The following is a 25,106-nucleotide window of genomic DNA, read 5'->3' on the forward strand; positions in this document are numbered from 1 at the left end:
CTTTTTCAAATTACACACTGGAACTCTGACTGTCAAACCATGGATGGCTGAAAAAGGTTTTTTTGTTCCCTGGGGTACTCACTGTATAATATGCAGAAAGGAGGAGACAATTGAGCATGTGTTCCTTGAATGCTGGGATGCTGTGTTCCTTTGGGATGTGCTTCTGCGCACAATCAAAAAAGAATTTCCGCTTGATGGGTACGGAATTCGCTACTTGCCCATTGAAAGTGATGACGGTACCTCATTTGATTTGATCATGCTAATAGCCCTACACAGTATTTGGAAATGCAGAATGGCAGTAAGGCACGCCGATCTCGATGCAAGACCGGCACGTCAATATTTCAAAGAAAGCATAAGCAACTTTGTTCAGGAGAAAAAGATGCTGGAATGTAGTCCAGAGTGGCTGTCACGTGTTGAGTTATTATTGGCGATGAAGGAATTTTAGCATGAGCGTGACCGCACAAGCTGAGCGGCCGTTGTTTTAACAAAGATGTTGATTGTGTTTTAGTGCTTATGTATGAATATGTGCTTTCTTTTCATGTGGGTCAAAATACCGGCAATAAAGGAAAAAAGCAGCGCAATCAGCAGAGTGGCCAATACTCCTCGCTTTCACGATAAGCATCGGAGTATTGGAAACAGCAAACGAAAGAAGCACGTGACAGAGCTGGAAAATGGAAAGGCACCAACCTCTCCATTTTCGCCAGAGCTACAGTCTGCAACCTGTTTTTTATTAGCAAGCTCTGGTATGTGATGCAGGTTTTGCATTGCTCTCGGGTGCACATTCAGAAGTTACACCGGATTTTTGCCGTCTTTATATGGGCTTCCGAATGGGAACGTTGCAGCAGAACGAACCTGTTCCGGCGGGTAAAAGACGGGGGGTTGGGGCTAGGGCACCTCTTTTTAAGGCAGCTGGTGAACCGTTTTTTGTTTTTTCGCGACGTCTCAGACCCGTTCTTGCGCACCGTGTGCCAGGTCAGGCTGCGGCGTTTGCTGCCCGAGTTTGTTGTTACCACAGAAGAGCTCTCGGGTGGAATTTTTGGTTACTACAAAGAGATTGTAGCAAGTGTTAGGTTTCTTTCAGCGCGTTTTTCTAGCGATTATTTGTATAAAACTAAAAGAAAGAAGTTGTACCATGATCTTTGTGATATTGTTTTCCCAGAGCCTATGTACAGGGCCTTGTACAGTGGAGGTCCTGGAGCTGATGTTTTAAAAAGGGTAAAGAAAATGCAGGTGCCACCAGGAGTAAAGACCTTCTTTTTTAAATTACACACCGGGACACTCCCAGTTAAAAAGTTTTTGGAAGGAAAGGATTTCTTTTTACCGTGGGGATCGAACTGCTTAATTTGTAAACAGCCCGAAACAATAGACCATGTTTTTTTGCATTGCTGGGAAGGGGTTTATTTTTGGGATGTGTTACAAAGGACAATAAAGAAAGAGCTACCACTTGACGCGCAGGGAATTCGTTATTTAAGCACAGACAATGAGGATGGGGTACCATTTGATCTCATAATGCTCTTGGGCCTCCACAGTATATGGCGCTCCAGAATGGCAGGCTATTATTGTGACAAAGACGCACGACCTGCCCGCATTTATTTTCGGGAAAGAATGGACTGCTTTCTGGCCATCCAGAAAGCAGCTGCGGAGCCTCCCGAGTGGCTCTCGAGGCTAGAGCCGCTCTGTATGCTTCGTGAATTTTAGTATGACGAAGCCAGACTCATGATGGCTGACCACGACAGTGTCGTATGTACATAGCGTTTTGTGTGTTTTTTGTTGAGTGTTTTTTGTGTAAATGTTATGTGTCGCAGCCAGGCAATAAAGAAAAAAAAAAATCAGCAGAGTGGCGCAGTGGAAGCGTGCTGGGCCCATAACCCAGAGGTCCGTGGATCGAAACCACGCTCTGCTATTGTTTTGGTTTTTTTCTTCTATCCTCTTTTTTCAACAGTAGGATTCAATCTGTACTACAATTTTTGAGTGTTTTTTTTGTGTGTGTAAATGTTATATGTCACAGCCAGGCAATAAAGAAAAAAAAAGCAGAGTGGCGCAGTGGAAGCGTGCTGGGCCCATAACCCAGAGGTCCGTGGATCGAAACCACGCTCTGCTATTGTTTTGGTTTTTTTCTTCTATCCTCTTTTTTCAACAGTAGGATTCAATCTGTACTACAATTTGCATTCTAATATAGGGTACGTTGCAGTGCAGTGCAATCAGCAGAGTGGCGCAGTGGAAGCGTGCTGGGCCCATAACCCAGAGGTCCGTGGTTAGAAACCACGCTCTGCTATTGTTTTGGTTTCTTCCTTGTATCCTCTTTTTTCAACAGTAGGATTGAATCTGTACTACAATTTGCATTCTAATATAGGGTACGTTGCAGTGCAGCGCAATCAGCTGAGTGGCGCAGTGGGATTCGACTTCCGGCCACCGAGCGTGACGGACGTGCGATGACGGGCTCCGTTGGAGCAGCTACAGCGGTCATGTCTGGCCGCGGAAACAGGGCTTTTGCCTCCGATGAAGAGTATCAGGTGATTCTGCCTACCCTTCCTACAGGACGTGTTGTGTTGAACACAGTTTTTTTGCACGCTGACGTGCGGGCCCGTCCTTATCGGGTCGAAGATTTCAGGGATGCGCTGGCTCAGCTGATGCTGCTCCCCGAGGTTATCGCCTTGGGGGCGTATCGCATGAGCCATGTATGGGCTGTTACTTTCGCGAGTGCTGAGGCGGTGACGAAAATTCTTTCTGCCGGAGACCTGAAAGTCAAGGACCGCCGCTGTCTCGTCATCGACCCGGCAAACCAGGACGTCCGCGTCAAGCTGCACTGGCTGCTGCACAACGTGCCCGACGAAGACGTGAGGGTAGCCTTTGCTCCGTACGGCAAGGTGAGCGAAGTCTCCAAGGAGCGGTGGCGCGTCCAGGGTGTCGCCAGCAAGGGGTCGACGACACGCTTGGTTTCATTGAAAATGAATCCTGGCGTGAAGCTGGAAGACCTCCCTCACGAAGTCAGGGTTGGCGGTGAGCCGGCTCTCGTGGTTGTACCGGGCAGAGCTCCGCTGTGTCTGCGCTGCCACGGTACTGGGCACATTCGTCGTGAGTGCAAGGTTCCACGATGCGGCGCCTGTCGTCGCTACGGGCACGAAGAAAGCAGCTGCGTACGCACGTACGCGAGTGTTGCCGTCCCAGTCAACACTGACATTTCGTCCGAACTTGTCATGGACGAGGCTGACGCGGAAGACGCTGCAGCAGAGGCAGGGGACAGCGTCGAGAAGGCCCCTGCTGTGCCCCCTACGGAAATATCCACAAGCGTAGAGGAGCCCAGCAGTAAGCGGCAGCAACAGGCAGCGCAGCCTGCAGAAGTCAAGGCGCCAACGGACGAAGTCTTGAGCGGTGGGGCGTCAGCTCCCGTCGTTCCCCAGCATGGTGACAGCATGGAAGTGTCACATGCATCAACCAGCAACCAAGCAGGGAAGCGACCGCACGAGCACAGTGCGAATGGAGAGCCCAAAGTGAGCGAAGGCGACGAGCCGCCGCAGAAGACTGTTCGTGTCAGGCGACCGACGTTGAAACCGCGGCCGAATGTACAGGCCGATCAACGAGCGGCGGCTAAGCCGCCGCCTTAGTTGGAGTGAGTGCCCTGTGAGTGGTTTCTGTGGGCGTGAGATGGCCTTTTTCGGTAACGGACTGCATGGGCTGATTTTCCAGTCCATACGCAAGAGGCACTTGTGCAAGAGACTTTGGATTACCGGCACCGCACCCATCGAGCACCTCAGACTAGGCAAGTCACCCGCACCGTCGCCTTGTGTCCCGAGGTATGCACCATATGGCTCCTGTACCTAAACTAGATGGCTTCTACACCTCTTAGAGCGTTGCGCATTGCAAGAATTAATGTCAGGGGACTGGCTTCCAAGAAGCGTCAGTACCAGCTAAGCCGGCTGTTCGTTGATAATGACCTAGACATAATAGCCGTACAGGAGACGAAAGTCGAAAGACAGGAACAGGCGGACCTTATGGTGCAGCCTTTTACGGCACGCTACAATGTTTGTGTGTGCCATTCTTCTGGCACATCGGGCGGTTGTGCTGTATTTATTAGGAATTCTCTCGGGATTGTCGAGCAGAATTTAACTGTGTGTCAAACTGGCCGTTTGGTTGTAGTGGATTTTTTTTATTGCAATTTGCTATGGAGAGTCATATGCGTGTATGCTCCTAACAGGGAGAACGAGCGCAAGGAATTTTTTGAGCGCGTTGAACCATATGTGTGCTGTGAGCGGTTAATTGTGCTTTTGGGCGACTTTAACTGCGTTTGTAAAGCAGAGGATAGAATTACAAAAAGACTCCTTCGTGACAAAAGTGCGGAATTGTTGAATTCGATTGTGCAAGAAAATGGTTTAGATGATGTTGCTGAAGTTCTTTCGGTAGCACCGCATTTTACTCACTTCCAGGGTGAAAGTCACGCGAGACTTGACAGAGCGTATGTGTCGCTTGATCTGATTCCTTTGTGCAATAGCTACGAGGTAAAACACATGTCTTTTACCGACCACAGCTTAGTTACGTTTACCCTGGGGAACAAAGACAAGAAATCTCGTTTCTCGTGGGACCTGTGGAAGTTTAACGCACAATTACTCGAGGATGAACGCTTTGACATTAAAGTTAATGAATGCATTAAAGCATTGCTATCAGCAGATCCTGGGAACTGGGTAATTAGGTGGGAAGATTTCAAAGAACAAGTGAAAATAAACGCGATTGAAAGGGCAAGCATCATATGCCACGATAAACGTGTTAAAGAAAAAGAACTACATTGCCAACTTGACTTGCTCGTAAGCCTGGAAAGTTCCCAGCCGGGAAAATATAAGAAAGAAATAAGAGATACAAAAAGTAAACTTGAGATTATCGAAAAAGACAAGTATACAGCTGCCATGATACGGGCCCGTGCTGAACGCCTCTGGCTTGACCAAGTACCTACTAAACGCTCGCTTAGTGACGAAAAGAAGTACGCGACTCAGAACGAAGTAAGACAAATCAGGTACAGAAACGAGGTAACGAATGATAGCAAAGTGATTCAGTTGGCGTTTGTTGAGCAGTATCGGGAATTGCTTGGGCGGCGACGGCTTGAAGAAGAGGGGTTTGCAAACACGTTCTTGTCCCGTATGCCAAAACTAGGAGACGATATAAAACAAGGGCTGGAGGTACCAATCAGCGTAAGCGAAGTGGGAAGAGCAATCGAAGAGCTGAGTGCCGGAAAATCTCCCGGTCCTGACGGCTTAGGTAGTGAATTTTATAAGAAGTTCAAAGCCGAACTCACCCAAGCTCTCCACTGCGTCTTCACCGAAATTTATGAGACAAAGAAAATGCCACCATCATTTAAAACAGCACACGTGGTTTTAATACCCAAGAGTGAGGACCAGGCTAAACTTCTGTCCGTTGGGGCTTATCGGCCGATAAGCCTAACCAACGTTGACTATAAAGTGTTTATGAAGATTCTTGCCAACAGACTGCAAAAGGTCATAAAGGACCTTGTAGGGCCCCACCAAACGTGCGGTATTAAAGGTCGCACCATTGGAACAAATGTGCACATTGCTAGAACTGTTCTTGAATGCTGCGATGCCTTCGGGGGCCGAGTTGCCATGATACAGCTTGACCTTGCAAAGGCCTTCGATCGAGTGTCGCATGACATTCTTTTCGCCATTCTAGAATATGCCAACGTCGGCTCTGTGATAATACAAGGTGTACAGATGGCGTACGACAACTGTGTTACCCGAATTATAGTGAACAAACAGCTGACTGAACCTGTACCTGTGTGTTCTTCGGTCAGGCAGGGTTGCCCGCTCTCGCCTTTGCTCTTTGCGATCTACCTTGAGCCTTTTCTGTTATCACTGTTGCACAATGATGGGATCTGCGGTTTCACTCTTCTGTCGGCGCAAGTAAAAGTGCTTGCTTACGCTGATGATATTGCTGTTTTTTGCGCGGATCAAGAAAGCGTTAAAGAAGTTGTGAAAGTCGCAGGGGAATATTGCAAAAAGACTGGGTCCGAAATTAACTGGGATAAGTGCATAGGTTTTTGGCACGGTGATTGGGACAGCACACCTGCCGTGTTTGCTAACATGAAATGGACGACCGCCCCTGCGAAGTACTTGGGGGTACCCTTGGAGCACTATAAAAGCAGTACGGAGTTGTGCGGTGAGATAACGCAGAGTGCAAGGAGAAAAGCGGACGGCTGGAAAGGACGTGACCTTTCTGTTTTCGCGCGCGCAAGTGTGTGCAATGTATTTTTAATAGCCAGAATTTGGTATATATTGCAGTTCGTGCTCATTACCCGAGCAAACCTGCAGAAGCTGCATAGAGTGTTTGCTGTCTTTATTTGGAGCTCAAATTGGGAGCGAACAAGTCGAGTTAATCTGTTCCTTCCGGTCAAAAGGGGCGGCCTTGGTCTTTCTAATTTGTTTCTGAAGCAAGTTGTCTCAAGATTTTTGTTTCTACGTGATCAAACGGATCCCTTGTTGCGCACAATGTTGCAGGTGCGCTTAGGCAACGTGTTGCCGGAATTTGTTGTGTCCAGTTACCCGGCCACGAATCGTGCTGTAACAGGTTTTTTGCGTGAAGTTGTGGCAGCCTTTCGCACTTTGAGCGCTCACTTTTCTACGCAGTATCTATCTGGTGTACCCAAGAAAAAACTGTACAAAGATTTGCTAGATATATTTATACCTGCTCCCTTATACCGTTCCTTTTGCTGCGGAGGCCCAGGCAAAGATGTGTTAAAGCGAGTTAAGAAGATGCCGGTAAGACCGACTGTGAAATCCTTTTTCTTTAAACTTCATACCGGTACCCTTCCGGTGAAAACATGGCTAAACGATAAAGGCATTTTTGTGCCCTGGACCACCGACTGCATACTCTGCAAAAAACCCGAGACCATCGAACATGTGTTTATCGACTGCTGGGACCCGGTTTTCCACTGGGACATCTTGCAAAGAACATTAAAGAAAGAACTACCTGTAACTCCTTATGGCATCCGGTTTCTACCTATAGAAAGTGAGGAGGTTCCTTACGACATGTTTATGCTACTGGGCCTCCACAGCATCTGGAAAACGAGAATGGCGGCCAGGCACGCCGACGCAAATGTGCGACCAGTGAGAGAAAACTTTATAGAAAGTGCAGTTTTCCTGAGAGATGTTCTCCGCAGTCAACCCCAGCCGCCGGACTGGGTGGCAGTTATGGATGAACTGATTAACATGAAAAAGTTTTAACCCATTGTCTCGGCCAAAGTGTGGCTAGAGATTTTTATGTATTGTTTACCGGTAATAAAGAAAAAAAAAGCAGAGTGGCGCAGTGGAAGCGTGCTGGGCCCATAACCCAGAGGTCCGTGGATCGAAACCACGCTCTGCTATTGTTTTGGTTTTTTTTCTTCTATCCTCTTTTTTCAACAGTAGGATTGAATCTGTACTACAATTTGCATTCTAATATAGGGTACGTTGCAGTGCAGCGCAATCAGCAGAGTGGCGCAGTGGAAGCGTGCTGGGCCCATAACCCAGAGGTCCGTGGTTAGAAACCACGCTCCGCTATTGTTTTGGTTTTTTCCTTGTATCCTCTTTTTTCAACAGTAGGATTGAATCTGTACTACAATTTGCATTCTAATATAGGGTACGTTGCAGTGCAGCGCAATCAGCAGAGTGGCGCAGTGGAAGCGTGCTGGGCCCATAACCCAGAGGTCCGTGGTTAGAAACCACGCTCTGCTATTGTTTTGGTTTTTTCCTTGTATCCTCTTTTTTCAACAGCAGGATTGAATCTGTACTACAATTTGCATTCTAATATAGGGTACGTTGCAGTGCAGCGCAATCAGCAGAGTGGCGCAGTGGAAGCGTGCTGGGCCCATAACCCAGAGGTCCGTGGATCGAAACCACGCTCTGCTATTGTTTTGGTTTTTTTCTTCTATCCTCTTTTTTCAACAGTAGGATTCAATCTGTACTACAATTTGCATTCTAATATAGGGTACGTTGCAGTGCAGCGCAATCAGCAGAGTGGCGCAGTGAAAGCGTGCTGGGCCCATAACCCAGAGGTCCGTGGTTAGAAACCACGCTCTGCTATTGTTTTGGTTTTTTCCTTGTATCCTCTTTTTTCAACAGTAGGATTGAATCTGTACTACAATTTGCATTCTAATATAGGGTACGTTGCAGTGCAGCGCAAAAAGACGCACTACCTGCCCGAATTTATTTTCGGGAAAGAGTGGACTGCTTTCTGGCCATCCAGAAAGCAGCTGCGGAGCCTCCAGAGTGGCTCTCGAGGCTAGAGCCGCTCTGTAGGCTTCGTGAATTTTAGTATGACGAAGCCAGACTCATGATGGCTGCCACGACAGTGTCGTATGTACATAGCGTTTTGTGTGTTTTTTGTTGAGTGTTTTTTGTGTAAATGTTATGAGTCAAAGCCAGGCAATAAAGAAAAAAGCAGAGTGGCGCAGTGGAAGCGTGCTGGGCCCATAACCCAGAGGTCCGTGGATCGAAACCACACTCTGCTATTGTTTTGGTTTTTTCCTTCTATCCTCTTTTTTCAACGGTAGGATTGAATCTGTACTACAATTTGCATTCTAATATAGGGTACGTTGCAGTGCAGCGCAATCAGCAGAGTGGCGCAGTGGAAGCGTGCTGGGCCCATAACCCAGAGGTCCGTGGATCGAAACCACGCTCTGCTATTGTTTTGGTTTTTTTCTTCTATCCTCTTTTTTCAACAGTAGGATTGAATCTGTACTACAATTTGCATTCTAATATAGGGTACGTTGCAGTGCAGTGCAATCAGCAGAGTGGCGCAGTGGAAGCGTGCTGGGCCCATAACCCAGAGGTCCGTGGTTAGAAACCACGCTCTGCTATTGTTTTGGTTTTTTCCTTGTATCCTCTTTTTTCAACAGTAGGATTGAATCTGTGCTACAATTTGCATTCTAATATAGGGTACGTTGCAGTGCAGCGCAATCAGCAGAGTGGCGCAGTGGAAGCGTGCTGGGCCCATAACCCAGAGGTCCGTGGTTAGAAACCACGCTCTGCTATTGTTTTGGTTTTTTTCTTCTATCCTCTTTTTTCAACAGTAGGATTGAATCTGTACTACAATTTGCATTCTAATATAGGGTACGTTGCAGTGCAGCGCAATCAGCAGAGTGGCGCAGTGGAAGCGTGCTGGGCCCATAACCCAGAGGTCCGTGGTTAGAAACCACGCTCTGCTATTGTTTTGGTTTTTTCCTTGTATCCTCTTTTTTCAACAGTAGGATTGAATCTGTACTACAATTTGCATTCTAATATAGGGTACGTTGCAGTGCAGCGCAATCAGCAGAGTGGCGCAGTGGAAGCGTGCTGGGCCCATAACCCAGAGGTCCGTGGATCGGAACCACGCTCTGCTATTGTTTTGGTTTTTTTCTTCTATCCTCTTTTTTCAACAGTAGGATTCAATCTGTACTACAATTTGCATTCTAATATAGGGTACGTTGCAGTGCAGTGCAATCAGCAGAGTGGCGCAGTGGAAGCGTGCTGGGCCCATAACCCAGAGGTCCGTGGTTAGAAACCACGCTCTGCTATTGTTTTGGTTTTTTCCTTGTATCCTCTTTTTTCAACAGTAGTATTGAATCTGTACTACAATTTGCATTCTAATATAGGGTACGTTGCAGTGCAGCGCAATCAGCAGAGTGGCGCAGTGGAAGCGTGCTGGGCCCATAACCCAGAGGTGCGTGGTTAGAAACCACGCTCTGCTATTGTTTTGGTTTTTTCCTTGTATCCTCTTTTTTCAACAGTAGTATTGAATCTGTACTACAATTTGCATTCTAATATAGGGTACGTTGCAGTGCAGCGCAATCAGCAGAGTGGCGCAGTGGAAGCGTGCTGGGCCCATAACCCAGAGGTCCGTGGTTAGAAACCACGCTCTGCTATTGTTTTGGTTTTTTTCTTCTATCCTCTTTTTTCAACAGTAGGATTGAATCTGTACTACAATTTGCATTCTAATATAGGGTACGTTGCAGTGCAGCGCAATCAGCAGAGTGGCGCAGTGGAAGCGTGCTGGGCCCATAACCCAGAGGTCCGTGGTTAGAAACCACGCTCTGCTATTGTTTTGGTTTTTTCCTTGTATCCTCTTTTTTCTACAGTAGGATTGAATCTGTACTACAATTTGCATTCTAATATAGGGTACGTTGCAGTGCAGTGCAATCAGTGGCTCTCGAGGCTAGAGCCGCTCTGTAGGCTTCGTGAATTTTAGTATGACGAAGCCAGACTCATGATGGCTGACCACGACAGTGTCGTATGTACATAGCGTTTTGTGTGTTTTTTGTTGAGTGTTTTTTGTGTAAATGTTATGTGTCGCAGCCAGGCAATAAAGAAAAAAGCAGAGTGGCGCAGTGGAAGCGTGCTGGGCCCATAACCCAGAGGTCCGTGGATCGAAACCACGCTCTGCTATTGTTTTGGTTTTTTCCTTGTATCCTCTTTTTTCAACAGTAGGATTGAATCTGTACTACAATTTGCATTCTAATATAGGGTACGTTGCAGTGCAGTGCAATCAGCAGAGTGGCGCAGTGGAAGCGTGCTGGGCCCATAACCCAGAGGTCCGTGGTTAGAAACCACTCTCTGCTATTGTTTTGGTTTCTTCCTTGTATCCTCTTTTTTCAACAGTAGGATTGAATCTGTACTACAATTTGCATTCTAATATAGGGTACGTTGCAGTGCAGCGCAATCAGCAGAGTGGCGCAGTGGAGCCATTCCGTGGGATATTCTTCAGGCTGCGCATTGTTGGTCCGACATAGTCTAGGAGCTAAAATAGAAGCCGTCACGTCATGCACGTCAGGACGGTTTATTGTATGTGATTTCTTGTTATCGTTCTTGGAGTGGCGTGTAATCTGTTTGTAGGCGCCGACTGTTGCTGGGGAAAGGTGCAGGTTTTTTGAACAGCTAAAACAGTATACCCAGTGTAATAGGTTGGTCATTCTTATTGGTGATTTCAACTGCGTTCTTTCATCCCGGGACAAAACTAGCACCCGACCGTACAAGGATGCAAGCACGACTGCCCTAAATGAAATAATAGGGAACAGTAGTTTGGCGGATGTGGCTGAATGCCTTGGTGGTGGAAGAAATACACAGTACACCAACTTTCAGGCTTCGAGCCATGCTCGTTTGGATAGAGCATACGTAAGCCTTGATTTGGTACCATTTTGCAAGGAGTACCGAGTGAGCGCTGTTTCATTTACTGATCACTGCTTAGTCAGTTTTCTAGTAGCAAGCACGAAAGAAAGGAAAAGAAGCTTCGAGTGGCAGGTATGGAAATTGAATTCAAAATTACTGGATGATGAAATTTTTATGGCAGACGTGACGACGCAAGTTGATGCAATGAAACATATGGGTAATACGACGTGCAGAGAAAAATGGGAGAACTTCAAGCAGACAGTTAAAATGAAAGCATTGGAGCGGGCGAGCGCTATACGCAGACAAAAGGGGGCAGAGGAAAAAACGATGCGCAGAAACTTGGAAAAATTGATCAGTGAAGAGTGTAGTAGACCCGGCATGTTCATGGACGATATTCGCGCACTAAAGCATAAAATAGAACAGTTCGACATCGAAAGATACCACGGTGCTCTGGTGCCAGCGAGAGCTGAAAAGCTGATAGCGGGGGAAGTTCCATCAAAAAGAGCGTTGGGCGCAGAAAAGTGGCACGCGCGGCGCAATCAGATAGTGGAAATTGAAGTTGGTGGAAAAGTTAGTGACACAGCAGAAGATATTGAGCGCGCTTTCTTCGAGCACTACAGTGGGTTATTTGCCAACTGCTCAGTTGACATTGATCGTTTCAAGAAGGACTTCCTTTTGTTGATGCCCAGCCTAGACGACAGTACGAAGGAACTATTGGAGGCAGCTATCTCAGTAGAGGAGGTGAAAAACGCTATTGAAAGCTTGCAGCCGGGGAAGTCTCCGGGCCCGGATGGTCTGACCTCAGCCTTTTATAAACGTCTAAAAAGAATAATTTCACCAGTTTTAGCTGCTGTCTATAATGAGGCATTCGATCTCAATGTACTGCCGCCTTCCTTCACATCCTCCCACACTGTTCTTATACCGAAATCAGAAGACCCCTCTGTATTGCGCAGAGTAACTTCTTACCGTCCAATTTGCCTCACAAATGGAGACTATAAGATAATGATGAAAATTTTGGCTAAGCGATTGCAGACAGTCATTACTGACCTGGTGGGGCCGCATCAAACGTGCGGTATTAAAGGCCGATCTATTTTCTCAAATATACATGTAGCGCGTTGTATCCTTGAGTTCTGCGACGCAATGGGCACACAAGTGGCAATGATCCAAATTGATCTGGAGAAAGCCTTCGATAGGGTGCCTCATGAAATTCTTCTGTGCATTCTAGATCATGTGAATGTGGGTAGAATTATTCGAGGCGGGGTCGCCATGGCGTACCAGGATTGCACGACAAGTCTAATTGTCAACAAGGTTGTGGGTTCACGCATTCCAGTCAAACGCTCGGTGCGCCAGGGTTGCCCTCTTTCGCCACTGTTGTTTTGTTTGTATATAGAGTCATTTTGTTTGAGCGTTATACAGAGCGATTGTATGCGCGGTTTTAAACTACATCCGTTAGAAGTCCGACTGTTGGCTTATGCGGATGATATAGCCATGTTTTGTAATGATTACGACAGTGTAACACAGGCTGTTAAGTGTGTTAAAAGTTTTTGTGCGGCCAGTGGCAGCGCGGTAAACTGGAGTAAGTGCCTGGGATTCTGGCACGGGGATTGGCCGGAGGCCCCAGACACTTTTGCCAACATGAGTTTTACTACGACTCCTGTTAAATACTTGGGAGTTCCTCTTGAGTGTTACAGAGACAGCGAAGCCTACTGGAGGAGTGAAGTGGATAAAATGAGGAAAGAGTGAATAAATGGAATGGATGGAATTGGTCAATGTTCTCGAGAGCCACAATTTGCAACATATTTTTAGTGAGCAAACTTTGGTATGTCCTTCAAGTCTTGCATTGCTCCAGGGTTCATATCCAAAAATTTCATCGGGTGTTTGCAGTGTTCGTGTGGGCATCTTCCTGGGAAAGATCAAGCCGCATCAATTTATTTCTACGAGTTCGAAATGGAGGACTCAGTTTGTCACATTTGTTTTTGAGACAGGTTGTCAATCGGTATTTATTTCTTCGGGACGTTAAGCACCCGTTTCTACACACTGTCTGTCAACTTCGCCTGGGGAAGCACTTGCCTAATATGGTTGTCTCTGCTGGCAGTATGCCCGGAGGAGTGCATGGTTTTCTAGGCGAAGTTGTGGTTTCATGTAGGTTTTTAACGGCGCGGTTTTCACTCCAATACCTGAGTGAAGTCAACCGGAAAAAACTGTATAAAGACCTATGTAGTGTGGTTCTCCCCATGCCTTTATATCGGTCCCTTTACAGGGAAGGTATAGGTAACAAGGTACAAAAGCGTGTTAAGGCAATGTTAGTCCCGTCTGGTGTTAAGACTTTCTTTTTCAAATTACACACTGGAACTCTGACTGTCAAACCGTGGATGGCTGAAAAAGGTTTTTTTGTCCCCTGGGGTACTCACTGTATAATATGCAGAAAGGAGGAGACAATTGAGCATGTGTTCCTTGAATGCTGGGATGCTGTGTTCCTTTGGGATGTGCTTCAGCGCACAATCAAAAAAGAATTTCCGCTTGATGGGTACGGAATTCGCTACTTGCCAATTGAAAGTGATGACGGTACCCCATTTGATTTGATCATGCTAATAGCCCTACACAGTATTTGGAAATGCAGAATGGCAGTAAGGCACGTCGATCTCGATGCAAGGTCGGCACGTCAATATTTCAAAGAAAGCATAAGCAACTTTTTTCAGGAGAAAAAGATGCTGGAATGCAGTCCAGAGTGGCTATCACGTGTTGAGTTATTATTGGCGATGAAGGAATTTTAGTATGAGCGTGACCGCACAAGCTGGGCGGCCGTTGTTTTAACAAAGATGTTGACTGTGTTTTAGTGCTTATGTATGAATATGTGTTTTCTTTTCATGTGGGTGAAAATACCGGCAATAAAGAAAAAAAAAGAGTGGCGCAGTGGAAGCGTGCTGGGCCCATAACCAAGAGGTCCGTGGTTAGAAACCACGCTCTGCTATTGTTTTGGTTTTTTCCTTGTATCCTCTTTTTTCAACAGTAGGATTGAATCTGTACTACAATTTGCATTCTAATATAGGGTACGTTGCAGTGCAGCGCAATCAGCAGAGTGGCGCAGTGGAAGCGTGCTGGGCCCATAACCCAGAGGTCCGTGGTTAGAAACCACGCTCTGCTATTGTTTTGGTTTTTTCCTTGTATCCTCTTTTTTCAACAGTAGGATTGAATCTGTACTACAATTTGCATTCTAATATAGGGTACGTTGCAGTGCAGCGCAATCAGCAGAGTGGCGCAGTGGAGCCATTCCGTGGGATATTCTTCAGGCTGCGCATTGTTGGTCCGACATAGTCTAGGAGCTAAAATAGAAGCCGTCACGTCATGCACGTCAGGACGGTTTATTGTATGTGATTTCTTGTTATCGTCCTTGGAGTGGCGTGTAATCTGTTTGTATGCGCCGACTGTTGCCGGGGAAAGGTGCAGGTTTTTTGAACAGCTAAAACAGTATACCCAGTGTAATAGGTTGGTCATTCTTATTGGTGATTTCAACTGCGTTCTTTCATCCCGGGACAAAACTAGCACCCGACCGTACAAGGATGCAAGCACGACTGCCGTAAATGAAATAATAGGGAACAGTAGTTTGGCGGATGTGGCTGAATGCCTTGGTGGTGGAAGAAATACGCAGTACACCCATTTTCAGGCTTCGAGCCACGCTCGTTTGGATAGAGCATACGTAAGCCTTGATTTGGTACCCTTTTGCAAGGAGTACCGAGTGAGCCCTGTTTCATTTACTGATCACTGCTTAGTCAGTTTTCTAGTAGCAAGCACGAAAGAAAGGAAAAGAAGCTTCGAGTGGCAGTTATGGAAATTGAATTCAAAATTACTGGACGATGAAATTTTTATGGCAGACGTGACGACGCAAGTTGATGCAATGAAACATATGGGTAATACGACGTACAGAGAAAAATGGGAGAACTTCAAGCAGACAGTTAAAATGAAAGCATTGGAGCGGGCGAGCGCTACACGCAGACAAAAGGGGGCAGAGGAAAAAACGATGCGCAGAAACTTGGAAAAATTGATCAGTGAAGAGTGTAGTAGACCCGGCATGTTCATGGACGATATTCGCGCACTAAAGCATAAAATAGAACAGTTCGACATCGAAAGATACCACGGTGCTCTGGTGCGAGCGAGAGCTGAGAAGCTGATAGCGGGGGAAGTTCCATCCAAAAGAGCGTTGGGCGCAGAAAAGTGGCACGCGCGGCGCAATCAGATAGTGGAAATTGAAGTTGGTGGAAAAGTTAGTGACACAGCAGAAGATAATGCCGCGAATATTTGCAGTGTTTATTCGTTTTTCAAATCTGCCGCGACACCACCTTATCGCTTCGTTTGCGACGCAAGACGCGACTAGATTTATCTCGATTGATCGCAGCCAGGCAAAGCTGATTCTACGTTGTTCCGGAATGTTCTAGTAACTTTGCGCCCTTTATCTCGAATGTTCGCTATCAGCTTTAAATTGAGCACGGCCGAGAGCGGCGGGCATTCTGTTCGACGACCGCCGAGCACGCTTGTCGCTTCGCCGCCGCCGAGTGATTCAGTCCATTTTGGGTGCAAGTCAGCCCAATAAACAGTTCTTTTAGAAGATCCTTTCGTCCGTCTTCATCGCTGCTTCGACTGCCGTCACCACTACGTGACATCTGGTGGAGGTGCGGGGTAGCCTTCCATGTTCCGGACGCCCCCTTCAAGTCGTGAAGCCAGCCCTGAGCGCTTCGCACCCGAGGACGAGCCAGCAGCTCAGCGAGCCAGCCGACGTCTCCAGGGAGAGGAGCCTGAGTTCGGGAAACTGCCGGACCGCACAAGACAGCGAAAAGACGCGGCTACGAGCACCGCAATCTCGCCGAAGATGTCGACACCGATCATACTGCAGCAGCCGCGGGTGCCGCCAACTTTCAATGGATCCCTAGGCGAAGACCCTGAAGAATGGTTGGATCAATTTGAGCGCGTGGCGTCATTCAACAAGTGGGATGATGCGGCAAAGATTGGACACGTTTTTTTCTCATTGGATGGCTCCGCACGCACGTGGTACGAAAACTACGAGTCGTCCCTTACGACATGGGAGCTATTCAAGAGAGAACTATTGAAGGTATTTACCAGTGTCGTGAGGAAAGAAAGAGCCGAACGACTCCTCGAGTCCAGGATCCAGCTTCCGAATGAGCCCGTCCGCAGTTACGTCGAGGAGATGAAGCGCCTATTTCGCCGCGCCGATCCCGGGATGACCGAGGAAAAGAAAGTTCAGTTCTTAATGCGCGGCGTAAAAGAACAACTCTTTGGCAGCCTCGTCCGTCAGCCGCCAAAAACGGTCGAGGAATTCATGCAGGAAGCCTGCACGATTGAGAAGACCCTCGACGTCCGAGCTCGGCCGTACAACCGCCCTTCCTCTGCCTATGCAATCCGTTCGGACACGCCAGCCACCACCAGCGACAGCTTGCGGGACGTTATCCGCGAAATCGTCCGAGAGGAGCTACGCCGATTACTGCCATCCTCCCCACAGCCACAAGCATCGACTCTGATGGACGTGATACGGGAAGAAGTGCAACAGGCACTTGGCACCCCGACGGCCACAGAACCCCAGGCCATGACCTACGCCGCTGCAGTAAGGACTGCTCAGCCCCAACGACAACCACCACGTCCTCCCCGAGATGAGCCACTTGGTCCACAACGCCGCCTCCCAGCCCCCGCCCGCCCAGCCTATGACCGACCCTCAAGCCCCAGGAAATGCGACGCCTGGAGGACTTCCGACAACCGGCCGTTGTGCTTCCATTGCGGCGAGGCCGGCCATATTCTTCGTCACTGCCCGTACCGACGTATCGGTCTTCGAGGATTTGCCGTTAACGCCCCACGACCACGCTTCGGACAACGTCCGCACGAAATCGACGAGTACCTGCGTCGAGAAGAGTACACGCCGAACCGCTTTTCGCGCTCACCATCGCCGTCAACCTCGCGCTTTGCGTCGCCACGCCGCAGCTACGCAGCCGCGGTACGAGGAAGGCCGCCCAGCCCCCGTAGGGGAAACTAAAGGCAGCAACCTCTGGAGGTGAGGTTGCTCACGAGCTAAACGCCGAAGATCCTCCACCGACCACGCCCCATGAAGACGCTGCACCCGCGACGCCGCATGAAGAACCGACACTCGCTGCACCGACGCCGCACACAATGAGAACCTCGACCACGACGCAAGCTACCTTGAAATCGACGCCGCCACCCAGAGGAGCTTCGACCACACGCCCAACCCGTGACTCGCATACGCGACGAAGCCGTGACCCGACGCCGAGAGCGACATGCAATGCAAGAGCCAGGACCTCCGACCTAGAAGTGACTATCGACGGCCGGAAAGTTACCGCTCTAGTCGACACAGGAGCCGATTACTCGGTGATGAATGGAACATTCGCTGCGCAGCTCAGAAAAGTCACAACGGCTTGGGACGGCCCACAAATTCGCACCGCTGGGGGCCACCTCATTATGCCATCAGGACAATGCACAGCGCGAGTGACTGTCAAAGGACATACCTATCCTGCGACCTTTGTTGTGCTACCGCAATGCTCCCGCGAAGTTATCTTGGGTATGGATTTCCTTAATGAGCATCAGGCGATCATCGACCTGCGATCCAAGCTGATCACGCTTTCGACGGACGAAGCCATCGCTTCGATGAAAACTCGGGAAAATCACGTTGCCCTAAGTGTCCTGGAGGAAGAAGTGAGCGTCCCACCCCGTTCAAGCGTTATCGTGACCGTAGGCGCCACGAAAGCCATAAACACTGAAGCCATCATCGAGGGGAACATGCAGTTGCTACTAGACCGAGGAATCAGCATCGCAAGAGGCATCGCACATTTCCGCAATGGCCAGGCTGAAGTACTGCTGACTAACTTCAGCGAAGTATACCGGCATATTAACAGAGGAACGACGATTGCTTTCTACGACGAAATATCTGACGTACGAGATTCCTTCGCCCTCTCCGACCCCTCCGCAGAAGATCCGCCTGACCAAGAGAACTCGCCCACTTTCGACATCAACCCAGCCCTGCACCGGAACAGACAAGACCAGATCCGCAATCTGCTTCAAAAATACAGTGAGTGCTTTTCGACATCGCCGAAGGTGCGACAGACGCCAATTGCCAAGCATCGCATTATAACTGATCAACACGTCCGACCTCTCCGTCAAAGCCCCTACCGTGTGTCTCCGCGAGAACGACAAGCCATCCGAGACCAAGTCGAAGAAATGCTTCGCGATGACGTCATCCAGCCTTCAAACAGCCCATGGGCGGCACCGGTTGTTCTAGTGAGAAAGAAAGACGGCGCACTTCGATTCTGCGTGGATTACCGCCGCTTGAACAACATAACAAAGAAGGACGTCTACCCCCTCCCCCGCATCGACGACACACTGGACCGCCTCTGCAACGCCAAATATTTCTCATCGATGGACCTCAAGAGCGGCTACTGGCAAATTGAGGTCGACGAAAGAGATCGCGAGAAGACAGCATTCATAACTCCGGATGGGCTGTTTGAGTTCAAGGTGATGCCATTTGGTCTCTGTTCCGCACCAGCGACGTTTCAGCGAGTAATGGATACAGTGCTGGCAGGCCTGAAGTGGAAAATTTGTCTGGTATATTTAGATGACGTCGTTGTCTTCGCCTCGAACTTTGAAGAGCACCTCAAAAGACTTCGAACAGTACTAGACGCAATCAAGTCGTCTGGCCTAACCTTGAAAGCAGAGAAATGCCACTTTGCCTACGAAGAGCTGCTGTTTCTAGGCCACATCGTTAGCAAGGAAGGAGTACGCCCAGACCCGCAGAAAACAGCCGCTATTGAACAGTTTCAACCGCCGGCCGATAAGAAAGCAGTGCGCAGATTTCTCGGACTATGCGCATATTACCGACGATTTGTGAAAAACTTTTCGCGCATCGCCGAGCCCCTGACCCAACTGACGAAGGCAGACGTGCCGTTTAAATGGGAAGCGCCGCAAGCAGAAGCCTTCAAAGAACTTCAGCGTCGTTTACAGTCCCCACCGATCCTTGCGCATTTTGATGAAAACGCCGATACTGAAGTTCATACCGACGCAAGCAGCGTGGGACTAGGCGCCGTTCTCGTTCAAAAAAGTGACGGGCTGAAAAAGGTCATCGCATACGCTAGCCGTTCCCTTTCTAAGGCCGAGGCTAACTATTCGACCACTGAGAAGGAGTGCCTTGCCATCATCTGGGCTACGTCGAAATTCCGCCCCTACCTCTACGGACGGCCGTTCAAGGTGGTCAGCGACCACCACGCGCTCTGCTGGCTTGCCAATTTGAAGGATCCCTCTGGCCGACTCGCTCGATGGAGTCTGCGTCTCCAGGAGTTTGACGTCACCGTCGTTTACAAGTCCGGACGCAAGCACACTGACGCCGATTGCCTCTCACGAGCCCCTGTAGATGCACCGCCGCTGGACGACGATGAGGACGCCTTCCTGGGACCCATCAGCGCAAGCTCTTTTGCTCAGCAGCAACGCTTGGACCCCAAACTAAAAGGCCTCATCGAGTACCTGGAAGGCAAGGTTTCTTCACCCCCTGCTTCATTCAAGCGAGGACTGTCTTCCTTCTGTTTGCAGAATGAGGTCCTTGTGAAGAAGAACTTTACAGCGAACAAAACAGCCTACCTCCTTGTTGTACCTACTTGTCTCCGCGAAGAAGTTCTACAGGCTTCACACGACGAGCCGACAGCTGGACATCTCGGGTTTACTCGCACCCTCCGCCGCATTCAAGACAAGTATTACTGGCCCCGACTGTCTGCCGATGTCGCACACTATGTGAAAACATGCCGAGATTGTCAGCGACGAAAGACTCCTCCCACACGACCAGCAGGATTTCTGAACCCCATTGAACCTCCCTCAAGACCCTTTCAGCAGATTGGCATGGACTTGCTTGGCCCTTTTCCAACGTCAACATCTGGAAATAAGTGGATCATCATAGCGACCGACTACCTGACCCGCTACGCCGAGGCGAAAGCCCTACCGAACGGAACAGCAGCAGAAGTGGCCAAATTTTTCGTGGAGTGCATTCTTCTTCGACACGGCGCCCCCGATGTGCTCATCACGGACAGAGGAACAGCATTTACGGCGGAACTCACGCAAGCCATCCTGCGCTACAGCCAAACCAGCCACCGGAGGACAACTGCATACCATCCGCAGACCAACGGACTGACCGAGCGCCTAAACAAAACCATCGCCGATATGCTCGCTATGTATGTCGATGCCGAACATAAAACCTGGGATGTCATCCTGCCTTACGTCGTCTTCGCCTACAACACCGCAGTGCAGGAGACCACCCAGATGACGCCTTTTAGACTCGTCCATGGCAGGGATGCCACGACCACGCTAGACGCCATGCTGCCCAACGTTACAGAAGAAGAGAACGTCGACGTTGCCGCCTACCTTCAACGCGCAGAAGAAGCTCGAAGGCTTGCCCGATTACGGATCAAAGATCAGCAGCGGTCCGACGCCAGACGCTACAACCTACGAAGACGCAACGCGGAATACAAGCCAGGAGACCAAGTCTGGGTGTGGACGCCCATCCGCCGCCGTGGATTGAGTGAAAAGCTTTTGCGCCGCTATTTCGGCCCGTACAAGGTTCTTCGTCGGCTGGGTGAACTGGATTATGAAGTCATCTCTGACGCAATGACTGCATCCCAGCGACGCCGCGTACGACCAGAAGTTGTGCATGTAGTCCGTCTCAAGCCGTATTATGCGCGCTAAAGGCCGCTGCATTTCCATGCTCTATTTTCGCAAGATCCGTTTTTTTCCCTTACTAGTCGCATTATTTGCCTTAATGCATCGGGTCGATGCTTCTTTGAGAGGGGAGTAATGCCGCGAATATTTGCAGTGTTTATTCGTTTTTCAAATCTGCCGCGACACCACCTTATCGCTTCGTTTGCGACGCAAGACGCGACTAGATTTATCTCGATTGATCGCAGCCAGGCAAAGCTGATTCTACGTTGTTCCGGAATGTTCTAGTAACTTTGCGCCCTTTATCTCGAATGTTCGCTATCAGCTTTAAATTGAGCACGGCCGACAGCGGCGGGCATTCTGTTCGACGACCGCCGAGCACGCTTGTCGCTTCGCCGCCGCCGAGTGATTCAGTCCATTTTGGGTGCAAGTCAGCCCAATAAACAGTTCTTTTAGAAGATCCTTTCGTCCGTCTTCATCGCTGCTTCGACTGCCGTCACCACTACGTGACAATATTGAGCGCGCTTTCTTCGAGCACTACAGTGGGTTATTTGCCAACTGCTCAGTTGACTTTGATCGTTTCAAGAAGGACTTCCTTTTGTTGATGCCCAGCCTAGACGACAGTACGAAGGAATTATTGGAGGCAGCTATCTCAGTAGAGGAGGTGAAAAACGCTATTGAAAGCTTGCAGCCGGGGAAGTCTCCGGGCCCGGATGGTCTGACCTCAGCCTTTTATAAACGTCTAAAAAGAACAATTTCACCAGTTTTAGCTGCTGTCTATAATGAGGCATTCGATCTCAATGTACTGCCGCCTTCCTTCACATCCTCCCACACTGTTCTTATACCGAAATCAGAAGACCCCTCTGTATTGCGCAGAGTAACTTCTTACCGTCCAATTTGCCTCACAAATGGAGACTACAAGATAATGACGAAAATTTTGGCTAAGCGATTGCAGACAGTCATTACTGACCTGGTGGGGCCGCATCAAACGTGCGGTATTAAAGGCCGATCTATTTTCTCAAATATACATGTAGAGCGTAGTATCCTTGAGTGCTGCGACGCAATGGGCACACAAGTGGCAATGATCCAAATTGATCTGGAGAAAGCTTTCGATAGGGTGCCTCATGAAATTCTTCTGTGCATTCTAGATCATGTGAATGTGGGTAGAATTATTCGAGGCGGGGTCGCCATGGCGTACCAGGATTGCACGACAAGTTTAATTGTCAACAAGGTTGTGGGTTCACGCATTCCAGTCCAACGCTCGGTGCGCCAGGGTTGCCCTCTTTCGCCACTGTTGTTTTGTTTGTATATAGAGTCATTTTGTTTGAGCGTGATACAGAGCGATTGTATGCGCGGTTTTCAACTACATCAGTTAGAAGTCCGACTGTTGGCTTATGCGGATGATATAGCCATGTTTTGTAATGATTACGACAGTGTAACAGAGGCTGTTAAGTGTGTTAAAAGTTTTTGTGCGGCCAGTGGCAGCGCGGTAAACTGGAGTAAGTGCCTGGGATTCTGGCACGGGGATTGGCCGGAGGCCCCAGACACTTTTGCCAACATGAGTTTTACTACGACTCCTGTTAAATACTTGGGAGTTCCTCTTGAGTGTTACAAAGACAGCGAAGCCTACTGGAGGAGTGAAGTGGATAAAATGAGGGAAAGAGTGAATAAATGGAATGGATGGAATTGGTCAATGTTCTCGAGAGCCACAATTTGCAACATATTTTTAGTGAGCAAACTTTGGTATGTCCTTCAAGTCTTGCATTGCTCCAGTGTTCATATCCAAAAATTTCATCGGGTGTTTGCAGTGTTCGTGAGGGCATCTTCCTGGGAAAGATCAAGCCGCACCAATTTATTTCTACGAGTTCGAAATGGAGGACTCAGTTTGTCACATTTGTTTTTGAGACAGGTTGTCAATCGGTATTTATTTCTTCGGGACGTTAAGCACCCGTTTCTACACACTGTCTGTCAACTTCGCCTGGGGAAGCACTTGCCTAATATGGTTGTCTCTGCTGGCAGTATGCCCGGTGGAGTGCATGGTTTTCTACGCGAAGTTGTGTTTTCATGTAGGTTTTTGATGGCGCGGTTTTCACTGCAATACCTGAGTGAAGTCAACCGGAAAAAACTGTATAAAGACCTCTGTAGTGTGGTTCTCCCCGTGCCTTTATATCGGTCCCTTTACAGGGAAGGTATAGGTAACAAGGTACTAAAGCGTGTTAAGGCAATGTTAGTCCCGTCTGGTGTTAAGACTTTCTTTTTCAAATTACACACTGGAACTCTGACTGTCTAACCGTGGATGGCTGAAAAAGGTTTTTTTGTCCCCTGGGGTACTCACTGTATAATATGCAGAAAGGAGGAGACAATTGAGCATGTGTTCCTTGAATGCTGGGATGCTGTGTTCCTTTGGGATGTGCTTCAGCGCACAATCAAAAAAGAATTTCCGCTTGATGGGTACGGAATTCGCTACTTGCCAATTGAAAGTGATGACGGTACCCCATTTGATTTGATCATGCTAATAGCCCTACACAGTATTTGGAAATGCAGAATGGCAGTAAGGCACGCCGATCTCGATGCAAGACCGGCATGTCAATATTTCAAAGAAAGCATAAGCAACTTTGTTCAGGAGAAAAAGATGCTGGAATGTAGTCCAGAGTGGCTGTCACGTGTTGAGTTATTATTGGCGATGAAGGAATTTTAGCATGAGCGTGACCGCACAAGCTGAGCGGCCGTTGTTTTAACAAAGATGTTGATTGTGTTTTAGTGCTTATGTATGAATATGTGCTTTTTTTTCATGTGGGTCAAAATACCGGCAATAAAGAAAAAAAAAAGCAGAGTGGCGCAGTGGAAGCGTGCTGGGCCCATAACCCAGAGGTCCGTGGATCAAAACCACGCTCTGCTATTGTTTTGGTTTTTTTCTTCAATCCTCTTTTTTCAACAGTAGGATTGAATCTGTACTACAATTTGCATTCTAATATAGGGTACGTTGCAGTGCAGTGCCATCAGCAGAGTGGCGCAGTGGAAGCGTGCTGGGCCCATAACCCTGAGGTCCGTGGTTAGAAACTACGCTCTGCTATCGTTTTGGTTTTTTCCTTGTATCCTCTTTTTTCAACAGTAGGATTGAATCTGTACTACAATTTGCATTCTAATATAGTGTACGTTGCAGTGCAGCGAAATCAGCAGAGTGGCGCAGTGTTTACAAATTAAGCAGTTCGATCCCCAGGGTAAAAAGAAATCCTTTCCTTGCAAAAACTTTTTAACTGGGAGTGTCCCGGTGTGTAATTTAAAAAAGAAGGTCTTTACTCCTTGTGGCACCTGCATTTTCTTTACCCTTTTTAAAACATCAGCTCCAGGACCTCCACTGTACAAGGCCCTGTACATAGGCTCTGGGAGTGCTGGGCCCATAACCCAGAGGTCCGTGGATCGAAACCACGCTATGCTATTGTTTTGGTTTTTTCCTTGTATCCTCTTTTTTCAACAGTAGGATTGAATCTGTACTACAATTTGCATTCTAATATAGGGTACGTTGCAGTGCAGTGCAATCAGCAGAGTGGCGCAGTGGAAGCCTTCTGGGCCCATAACCCAGAGGTCCGTGGTTAGAAACTACGCTCTGCTATCGTTTTGGTTTTTTCCTTGTATCCTCTTTTTTCAACAGTAGGATTGAATCTGTACTACAATTTGCATTCTAATATAGGGTACGTTGCAGTGCAGCGCAATCAGCAGAGTGGCGCAGTGGAAGCGTGCTGGGCCCATAACCCAGAGGTCCGTGGTTAGAAACCACGCTCTGCTATTGTTTTGGTTTTTTCCTTGTATCCTCTTTTTTCAACAGTAGGATTGAATCTGTACTACAATTTGCATTCTAATATAGGGTACGTTGCAGTGCAGCGCAATCAGCAGAGTGGCGCAGTGGAAGCGTGCTGGGCCCATAACCCAGAGGTCCGTGGTTAGAAACCACGCTCTGCTATTGTTTTGGTTTTTTCCTTGTATCCTCTTTTTTCAACAGTAGGATTGAATCTGTACTACAATTTGCATTCTAATATAGGGTACGTTGCAGTGCAGCGCAATCAGCAGAGTGGCGCAGTGACACACTGCGCCACTCTGCTGATTGCGCTGCACTGCAACGTACCCTATATTAGAATGCAAATTGTAGTACAGATTCAATCCTACTGTTGAAAAAAGAGGATACAAGGAAAAAAACCAAAACAATAGCAGAGCGTGGTTTCTAACCACGTGGGCAAAGACGCACGACCTGCCCGCATTTATTTTCGGGAAAGAATGGAC

At 48.3% G+C, this 25,106-nt stretch overlaps 17 non-coding genes across 17 annotated transcripts; all 17 read left to right on the plus strand.

The window, feature by feature from the left end:
- The first annotated feature begins 1,831 nt into the window (after positions 1-1,831).
- On the plus strand, positions 1,832-1,903 carry TRNAM-CAU (transfer RNA methionine (anticodon CAU)). The gene has a single exon. It is a non-coding gene; the product is annotated as a tRNA-Met (tRNA).
- A 126-nt stretch (positions 1,904-2,029) lies between these two features.
- Positions 2,030-2,101, plus strand: TRNAM-CAU (transfer RNA methionine (anticodon CAU)). The gene has a single exon. It is a non-coding gene; the product is annotated as a tRNA-Met (tRNA).
- Positions 2,102-2,203: 102 nt separating this feature from the next.
- TRNAM-CAU (transfer RNA methionine (anticodon CAU)) lies at positions 2,204-2,275 on the plus strand. Its single transcript has one exon. It is a non-coding gene; the product is annotated as a tRNA-Met (tRNA).
- Positions 2,276-7,291: 5,016 nt separating this feature from the next.
- Positions 7,292-7,363, plus strand: TRNAM-CAU (transfer RNA methionine (anticodon CAU)). The gene has a single exon. It is a non-coding gene; the product is annotated as a tRNA-Met (tRNA).
- A 277-nt stretch (positions 7,364-7,640) lies between these two features.
- TRNAM-CAU (transfer RNA methionine (anticodon CAU)) lies at positions 7,641-7,712 on the plus strand. Its single transcript has one exon. It is a non-coding gene; the product is annotated as a tRNA-Met (tRNA).
- Positions 7,713-7,814: 102 nt separating this feature from the next.
- TRNAM-CAU (transfer RNA methionine (anticodon CAU)) lies at positions 7,815-7,886 on the plus strand. The gene has a single exon. It is a non-coding gene; the product is annotated as a tRNA-Met (tRNA).
- A 704-nt stretch (positions 7,887-8,590) lies between these two features.
- On the plus strand, positions 8,591-8,662 carry TRNAM-CAU (transfer RNA methionine (anticodon CAU)). Its single transcript has one exon. It is a non-coding gene; the product is annotated as a tRNA-Met (tRNA).
- A 102-nt stretch (positions 8,663-8,764) lies between these two features.
- Positions 8,765-8,836, plus strand: TRNAM-CAU (transfer RNA methionine (anticodon CAU)). The gene has a single exon. It is a non-coding gene; the product is annotated as a tRNA-Met (tRNA).
- Positions 8,837-8,938: 102 nt separating this feature from the next.
- Positions 8,939-9,010, plus strand: TRNAM-CAU (transfer RNA methionine (anticodon CAU)). Its single transcript has one exon. It is a non-coding gene; the product is annotated as a tRNA-Met (tRNA).
- A 102-nt stretch (positions 9,011-9,112) lies between these two features.
- Positions 9,113-9,184, plus strand: TRNAM-CAU (transfer RNA methionine (anticodon CAU)). The gene has a single exon. It is a non-coding gene; the product is annotated as a tRNA-Met (tRNA).
- A 276-nt stretch (positions 9,185-9,460) lies between these two features.
- Positions 9,461-9,532, plus strand: TRNAM-CAU (transfer RNA methionine (anticodon CAU)). Its single transcript has one exon. It is a non-coding gene; the product is annotated as a tRNA-Met (tRNA).
- A 276-nt stretch (positions 9,533-9,808) lies between these two features.
- TRNAM-CAU (transfer RNA methionine (anticodon CAU)) lies at positions 9,809-9,880 on the plus strand. Its single transcript has one exon. It is a non-coding gene; the product is annotated as a tRNA-Met (tRNA).
- A 102-nt stretch (positions 9,881-9,982) lies between these two features.
- On the plus strand, positions 9,983-10,054 carry TRNAM-CAU (transfer RNA methionine (anticodon CAU)). The gene has a single exon. It is a non-coding gene; the product is annotated as a tRNA-Met (tRNA).
- Positions 10,055-10,328: 274 nt separating this feature from the next.
- TRNAM-CAU (transfer RNA methionine (anticodon CAU)) lies at positions 10,329-10,400 on the plus strand. The gene has a single exon. It is a non-coding gene; the product is annotated as a tRNA-Met (tRNA).
- Positions 10,401-14,193: 3,793 nt separating this feature from the next.
- TRNAM-CAU (transfer RNA methionine (anticodon CAU)) lies at positions 14,194-14,265 on the plus strand. The gene has a single exon. It is a non-coding gene; the product is annotated as a tRNA-Met (tRNA).
- Positions 14,266-24,543: 10,278 nt separating this feature from the next.
- Positions 24,544-24,615, plus strand: TRNAM-CAU (transfer RNA methionine (anticodon CAU)). The gene has a single exon. It is a non-coding gene; the product is annotated as a tRNA-Met (tRNA).
- A 102-nt stretch (positions 24,616-24,717) lies between these two features.
- On the plus strand, positions 24,718-24,789 carry TRNAM-CAU (transfer RNA methionine (anticodon CAU)). The gene has a single exon. It is a non-coding gene; the product is annotated as a tRNA-Met (tRNA).
- Positions 24,790-25,106: the final 317 nt, after the last annotated feature.

The sequence above is a fragment of the Amblyomma americanum genome, chromosome 3, assembly GCF_052857255.1.
Source record: "Amblyomma americanum isolate KBUSLIRL-KWMA chromosome 3, ASM5285725v1, whole genome shotgun sequence".
Classification (NCBI taxonomy): Eukaryota; Metazoa; Arthropoda; class Arachnida; order Ixodida; family Ixodidae; genus Amblyomma; species Amblyomma americanum.